Here is a 7,627-nt window from a genome sequence, read left to right on the forward strand (position 1 = left end):
TCACTGAAAGAGTTTAAGCAAAGATGGGCTGTCTGTTTGGATTAGCATAAAAGGGATTCCCTTCTCTAAAATGTGACTGTAAAAAAGTCAGAAGAATCCTTTTTCCCCATAACAAGGCAAAAGTTATTTCTCAACCCCCTTTATTCTCTTACTGTTCTTTTGGCCCCTCCTCTTCCTTAAGGGAATGAATGTTTATCAAACAGGTATGATGGTGTCAGTTGTGGTCAAGGCTGGTAGAGCCATTTTTTAGATGAGAAAACTGATGCCAAAAGACAACTGCATTGTGCCATAAGCAGCCAATGTAAAGGTCCAGATCAGCTGATGACTGGAAATGCACCCCTAAAGCCTTGCAGTAAGATTTAATTAATAATGGGAGACCATGCAAGTCAATATAGAAAGCTTACTTTATTCTTTATTTTTAGAAAGCTTACTTAAAACAACAACAACAACAGATATGAGTGTTGGTAGAAGTTCTGAAATGTTCACACACAACCCCTGACACTTCTGTCAGCTTCTTTGCCTGCCTGCTATTACCACATTTCCTGACTTTAAATAACATGGTATTCTTTTGAATCAGGTTTCCAGATGTACAACCCTTAATCGGTAATACATGGTCAGAAAACAAAACGGTGAGGTTAACAGTGTCTACTTAGATATTCCTCTTATATCTCAGACCTCTCCCATGAACCTCTTGTCTTTTCCTGCTGTCATACCATTGGTCGCCTTAGTCAGTTAGGGCAGCTCTAACAGAATAGCATAGATATCATGGGTGGCTTAAAGAGCAATTTATTTCTCCTGGTTCTGGAAGCTGGATGTCTGAGATCGAGATGTCACCGTGGTCGGGTTCTGGTGAGAGCTCTCCTCCTCGTTCGTAGACAGCTGCCTTCTTGCTATATCCCTACATGGCTGAAAGTGGACTGGTTCCTTTCATCTCATTTATAAGGGCACTAATCTCATCAAGGGGGATCCATTCTCATGACTTCACTTCTTTTTTAAGATTTTATTTATTTATTTGACAGAGAGAGACACAGCGAGAGAGGGAACACAAGCAGGAGTGGGAGAGGGAGAAGCAGCTTTCCCACTGAGCAGGGAGCCAGATGTGGGGGTCGATCCCAGGACCCTGGGATCATGACCTGAGCTGAAGGCAGAAGCTTAATGACTGAGCCACCCAGGCACCCCTCTCATGACTTCATTTAAACCTACTTACCTCCCAAAGGAAGGCCCATCTCCAAATACCATCACATTGGAAATTAGGGCTTTATGAATTTGGGGTGATACAAACATTTAGTCCATTGTACTGGTCTCCTTACTCTTGCTTCCGGGTCTTTACACTTGCTGTTCCCCTTGTCTGAAACATCCTCTCTCTTCCACATCCACATATCTTTCTCCCCTCCTGCCTTCAGACCTTTCCTCAAATAGCACTGATTTCTTATCAGTGAGGCCTTCCCAGATCTCCCCATTTAAAATTATCCCCTATGGACCTCCCTAATTTCTTTTCCTATTTAATTTTTTATCATAACATGTGTCATCTTCTTTCACAGTTTGAGTTACCCCAAGATTTCAAGTATAAGTGGTTTCTTGGGAGATGCTCCAAAGTTACCCCACTCAAGTGGAGAAGAAGCTGGGGCATTTTTATGCCAACTTCCATTAGTCATTGGCTGGCTTCTTGGGGATGGAGTATTAATTCTGCTTTTCCTCAAGGTGGGCAAATAAGCCTTCTGTGACTTTGGAAAAAGTCTCAAAGCAAAAACATGCAGATCTTGGCCCCTGGAATAGGAAGAAGCACACCAAAGTGATGATATGATATACTAGTCAGTGTTATGGATAAGGCACCAATAATATCTGCTACACCATCTGACATACCATATAGTTTATAGGGATAATTCATATATATCACATATTATAATGTTGTATGTGTGTGTTCCCACTTTCAGAATGTAAGCTCTATGTGGGCAAGAATTCTTTTCTGTTTAGTTCTCTGCTGAACTTAGAACAATACCTGGCAACCTGGCACATGCTAGTGTTGAATAAATACTTGTTGAATGAATTAATGATCTAGATCAGAGATTTTAAACTGTGTATTTTGACCCACTTAGCAGGTCATGGAATTAATTTAACGACCACCAACAATAAAAAGAGAGAGAAAAGAAGTATATTGCAGGTAGTAAAGGTAAATATTGTTTTATAAAATATTGCACTTCAATACAGTGATTTAATGTACATATTATAATTATTAAATTAAAGGAAGAGATATAAATTAAATTTATATTGGGTCCTCTAATAAAATGTACTTTTCACTCAGAGTTGTCATTTTTGACAATTACTGATCAATTTCTCACTTTGGAATTGGAATGATACCAAGAAAATTAGCATGGCCCCTGCGCAAGGATGACATGCAAATTCATGAGGGGTCCCATACTTTTAGAATGCATTTGAACTTAAATGACCATCAACTTAAATCAGACAGCCATATATATATATATGTGTGTGTGTGTTATATACACACACACACACACATATATATATATATATATGAACCTCATGATAACCACAAACCAAACACCTAGGATAGAGACACAAAAAACATAGCAACAAATATAACAGTGAAGAAAACCATCAAACCACTAGGAAAGAGACCAAGAGAAGAAGGAAGAGAGAACCACAAAACCAACCAAAAAACAATTAACACAATGGCAATAAATATATACCTAGCAATAATTACTTTAAATGTAAATGAACTAAGTGCTGCAATCAAAAGACATAGAGTGGCTGCATGGATAAAAAGAAACCCAGGCCCATCTCTGTGCTGCCTATAACAGACTCACTTCAGATCTAAAAATACACATAGACTGAGAGTAGAGGGATGGAAAAGAATATTCCATGCAAATGGAAGCAAAAAGAAAGCCGGAGTAGCAATACTCATATCAAATAATATCAGACTTTAAAACAAAGACTGTAACAAGACAAAGAAGGATATTACATAATGATAAAGGGGTCAATTCAAGAAGAGGATGTAACATTCATACATATTTATGCACCCAAACTAGGAGCACTGAAATGTATAAAGCAAATATTAACAGACATAAAGAGAGAAGTGGACAGTAATACAATAATAGTAGGGGACTAAAAAAAAAACCCCACTTACACCAATGGATAGATCATTCAGACAGAGAATTAGTAAGGAAACGTTGGCCTTAAATGATACATTAGACTAGATGAACTTAATATAGACAGAACATTTCATCCAAAAACTGCAGAACACATTCTTTTCAAGTGCACATGAAACATTTTCCAGAATAGACCACATGTTAGACCACAAAACAAGTTTTAATAAATGCAAGAAGATTAAAATTAGATCAAGCATCTTCTCTGGCTGCAATGGTATGAAACTAGAAATCAATTACAAGATGAAAACTGGAAAAAACACAAACATGTGGAGCCTAAAACAACATGCTTCTAAACACACAATGAAGCATTCAAAGAGGAAATCAATGAAGGAATCAAGGAGGAAAACAAAAAATACCTTGAGACAAATTGAAAATGGGAACATAATTTTCTAAAATCTATGGGACACAGCAAAAACAGATTTAAGAGGAAAGTTCATAGTGATACAGGCTCATCTCAAGAAACAAGGAGAGGCTCAAATAATATAACTTTACTCCCAAAGAAACCAAACAAAAAACAAAAATAAACAAAAAAAGAATAAAGTGGTTCTTTGAAAAGATAAAAAGAAAATCATGAACCTCTAGGCAGACTCATCAAGGAAAGAAAGCAAAGGAATGCAAATAAATAGAAAATGAAAGAGAAGTTACAACTGATACCACAGGAAAAAAAATTGTAAAAGATTACTATGAACAATTATACACCAACAAATTGCAAACCTAAAAGAAATGGATAAATTCCTAGAAACACACAACTTTCCAAGACTGAATCACAAGGAAATAGGATATCTGCAAAGACCAATTACAAGCAATGAAATTGAATCGGTACTTTAAAAGCTTCTCAAAAACCAAAAGTCCAGGACCAGAGAGTATTATAGATGAATTCTACCAAACATTTAAAGAAGAGTTAGTACCTGTCCTTCTCAAATTATTTAAATAAAACTGAAGAGGAAGGAGCACTTCTAAACTCATTTCATGAGACCAGCTTTATCCTGATATCAAAACCAGACACACCACAAAAAAAGAAAATTACAGGTCAATATCCCTGCTGAATTTAGATGCAAAAATCCTCAACTAAATATTAGCAAACTGAATTTAACAATATGTTAAAAGGATCACACAGCACAATCAAGTGGGATTTACTCCAAGGATGCAAGAGTGATTCAGCATCTGCAAATTAATCAACATGATACACCACAAAAATAAAATGAAGAATAAAAATCATATGATTATCTAAATAGAGCAGAAAAAGCATTTGACAAAATTTAGCATCCATTTATGATAAAAACTCTCAACAAAGTGGGTATAGAAGGAATATACCTCAACATAATACAGGTCACATATGACAAACTCAACTTATATCATCCTCAGTGGTAAAAAGCTGAAAGCTTTTCCTCTGAGATCAGGAACAGGATGAGGATTCCCACTCTCACCACTTTTATTCAACATAGTGTGGACATCTTAGTCACAATAATTAGGTAAGAAAAAGAATTAAAAGGCATTAAAATTGGAAAGGAAGAAGTAAAACTATCAGTATTTGCAGATGACATGATACCTATATGTAGAAAACCCTAAAGACTCCATGAAAAAGCTATTAGAACTAATAAATGAACTCAGTAAAGTAACAGGATACAAGATTAACATACAGAAATTCATTGTGGGGGTGCCTGGGTGGCTCATTCGTTAAACGTCTGCCTTCGGCTCAGGTCATGATCCCAGGGTCCTGGGATGGAGTCCCATATCAGGCTCCCTGCTCTGCGGGAAGCCTGCTTCTCCCTCTTCCACTCCCCCTGCTTGTGTTCCCTCTCTCACTGTGTATCTCTCTGTCAAATAAATAAATAAAATCTAAAAAAAAAGAAATTCATTGTGTTGCCACACACTAATAATGAGCTATCAGAAAGTGAAATTAAGAAAACAATCCCATTTATAATTGCATCAAGTTAAAAAAATGGGCAGAAGACATGAATAGACATTTTTCCAAAGAAGACATCCAGATGGCTAACAGACAAGTGAAAAGGTGTTCAACATCACTCATCATCAGGGAAATACAAATAAAAACTACAATGAGATATCACCTCACACCAGTCAGAATGGCTAAAATTAACAATACAGGAAACAACAGATGTCGGTGAGGATGCACAGAAAGGGGAAGCCTCTTACACTATTGATGGGAATGCAAACTGGTGCAGCCACTCTGGAAAACAGTATGGAGTTTCCTCAAAAAGTTAAAAATAGGGCGCCTGGGTGACTCAGTTGTTAAGCGTCTGCCTTCGGCTCAGGTCATGATCCCAGGGTCCTGGGATCGAGTCCCACATCGGGCTCCCTGCTCGGCGGGAAGCCTGCTTCTCCCTCTCCCACTCCCCCTACTTGTATTCCTGCTCTCGCTATCTCTCTCTCTGTCAAATAAATAAATAAAATCTTTAAAAAAAAAAAAGTTAAAAATAGAACTACTCTACAGTCCATCAATTGCACTACTAGGTATTTACCCAAAGGATACAAAAATACAGATTCAAAGGGATACATGCACCCTGATGTTTATAGCAGTATTAACAACAATAGCCAAATTATGGAAACAGCCCAAGTGTCCATTGACTGATGAATGCATAAAGAAGTTGTAGTATACATACATGCATAAATATAATGGAATATTACTCAGCCATGAAAAAGAATTAAATCTTGCCATTTGCAACCATGTGGATAAAGCTAGAGAGTATTATGTTAAATGAAATAAGTCAGAGAAAGACAAATACCATATGATTTCACTCATATGTGGAATTAAAGAAACAAAACAGATGAACATGGTGGGGGGGGGCAGGAAGAGAGAGAGAGGGAAACCATAGAACAGACTCTTAACTCTAGAGAACAAACTGAGGGTTGCTGGGAGGTTGGTAAAGGGATAGATGGGTGATGGGTATTAAGGAGGGCACTTGTGTTGAGCCCTGGGTGTCAGATGTGAATGATGAATCCCTGAATCTTACACCTGAAACTAATATTACACTGTATGTTACCTAACTGGATCTTAAATAAAAATTGGATGAAAAAAAAGAGTAAAATACCTAGGACTGAATTTTACCAAGGAGATGAAAGACCTGTACTCTGAAAACTGTGACATTGATGAAAGAAATTGAAGACAAATTCTTCAATTAATAAACGGAAATAAGTGAAAATAAATGAAAAGATATACTATGCTAATGGATTAGAAGAATTAAGATTGTTAAAATGTCCATATTACTCAAAGCCATCTATAGATTCAATGCAATCCCCATTAAATTATCAAAGGTATTTTTCACAGAGCTAGAACAAGGAGTTTCAAAATTTGTAGGAACCACAAAAGACTCTGAAAGTCAAAGCAATCTTGAGAAAGAACAATGCTGGAGGTTTTATGCTCCCTGATTTGAAACTATATTACAAAGCTGTAGTAATCAAAACAGTATGGTACCGGTATGAAAATAGACAATGGAATGGAATAGAAATTGTAGAAATAAACCCACTCATATATAATCAGTTAATCTATGATAAAGATGGCAAGAATATGCAATGGGGAAAAGACAATCTTTTCAATAAATTGTGTTGGGAAAACTGCAAAAGAATGAAACTGGACCACTTTTTTACACTACATACAAAAATAAATTCAAAATGGATTAAAGACGTGAATGTAAGACCTGAGACCATAAAATTTCTAGAAGATAACATAGTTATCTATGACATTAGTCTAAGCATTATTTATTTATTTATTTATTTATTTTGGCCCAATCTTCTCAGTTAAGGGTAACAAAAACTAAATAAGTAAAAAAGTGGAATCTAAAAAAACAAAACAAAACAGAAACAGACTCATAGCATAGGAAACAAACTGTTGGTTTCCAGAGAGGAGAGAGGATGAGGGGACAGGAAAATAGAGGAAGGTGATTAGGAAGTACAAACTCCCACTTATGAAATAAATAAGTCATGCGGCTGTAATGTACAGCACAGGGAATATAGTCAGTGATATTGTCATAACTTCGTATGGTGACAGATAGGAACTACATTCCCTATGGGGATCATTTCATAATATACAAAAATACCAAATCAAGATGACGTACACCTGATGCTAAAGGGATATTGTTCGCAATTCTACTTCAATAAGAAAACAGTTCCAACCCACTAGGAAAGCTGAAATAAAAGACAGACAATAACAAGTGTTGATGAGGATGTGGAGATATTGGAACCCTGTTCAGCACTGCCAATGAGAATGTAAAATGGTGGGGCCAAAAACAGCCTGGCGGTTTCTCAAAGTGCTCAATGTGGACTTACTATATGACCCAGCAATTCCACTCCTGGGTATATATACCTGAGACAAATGAAAACATATGTCCACACAAAAACTTTTATAGGAATGTTGATAGAGACCCTATTTATAATAGCCCCAAAGTGGAAATTATCCAAATGTCCATCAACAGATGAATGGATAAACAAAATGGGATACAGCC

General features: G+C 36.5%; 1 non-coding gene across 1 annotated transcript; it reads left to right on the forward strand.

Moving 5' to 3' along the window:
* Positions 1–2,315: 2,315 nt before the first annotated feature.
* LOC118545307 (U6 spliceosomal RNA) lies at positions 2,316–2,423 on the forward strand. The gene has a single exon (XR_004922039.1). It is a non-coding gene; the product is annotated as a U6 spliceosomal RNA (small nuclear RNA).
* Positions 2,424–7,627: the final 5,204 nt, after the last annotated feature.

Source organism: Halichoerus grypus, chromosome 2, assembly GCF_964656455.1.
Source record: "Halichoerus grypus chromosome 2, mHalGry1.hap1.1, whole genome shotgun sequence".
Taxonomy (NCBI): domain Eukaryota; kingdom Metazoa; phylum Chordata; class Mammalia; order Carnivora; family Phocidae; genus Halichoerus; species Halichoerus grypus.